The following is a 376-nucleotide window of genomic DNA, read 5'->3' on the forward strand; positions in this document are numbered from 1 at the left end:
ACGTCGTCGACGACGACGACAACGATCGCGCACGTCAACGAATCGCGAGTAACGTAAGAACGGGAACGAGCGAAACACGAAACGCTGGTTTGCGAGCGAAAATTCTCGGCAGACGGTGAACGGAGCAACGAGCGTGGTCGTCGGATTCGCGAGGAGGAGCGACCGAAGAGACGATCGTAGTACACGGTTCAACTTCGACACCGATTCTACGATGGCAACGATGCTTCTGTCGGTTGTGCTGGATGGCGGGCACGCGTTCGGTTAATATCGTGCGGGGGATCGGCGCGTGTGTTGCACGCGGCATGCACGAGGAGCCTCGTGTCACGTCGAGGCGGAGAAGGGATTGTCGGTGGCCCCGCGTCGGGCGCGCGCGACG

General features: G+C 60.9%; 1 protein-coding gene across 1 annotated transcript in view; it reads right to left on the bottom strand.

The window, feature by feature from the left end:
- The window catches only part of LOC100740488 (protein vein-like), a 3,185-nt gene extending 2,815 nt beyond the window's left edge, over window positions 1–370 (bottom strand). Inside the window, exon 1 of the mRNA XM_003485929.4 lies at window positions 1–370. This exon is cut by the window's left edge and continues 679 nt beyond it. The gene's annotated coding sequence lies outside the window, so the exon portion shown is untranslated.
- Window positions 371–376: the final 6 nt, after the last annotated feature.

The sequence above is a fragment of the Bombus impatiens genome, unplaced genomic scaffold (assembly GCF_000188095.3).
Source record: "Bombus impatiens unplaced genomic scaffold, BIMP_2.2 scf_0091, whole genome shotgun sequence".
Classification (NCBI taxonomy): Eukaryota; Metazoa; Arthropoda; class Insecta; order Hymenoptera; family Apidae; genus Bombus; species Bombus impatiens.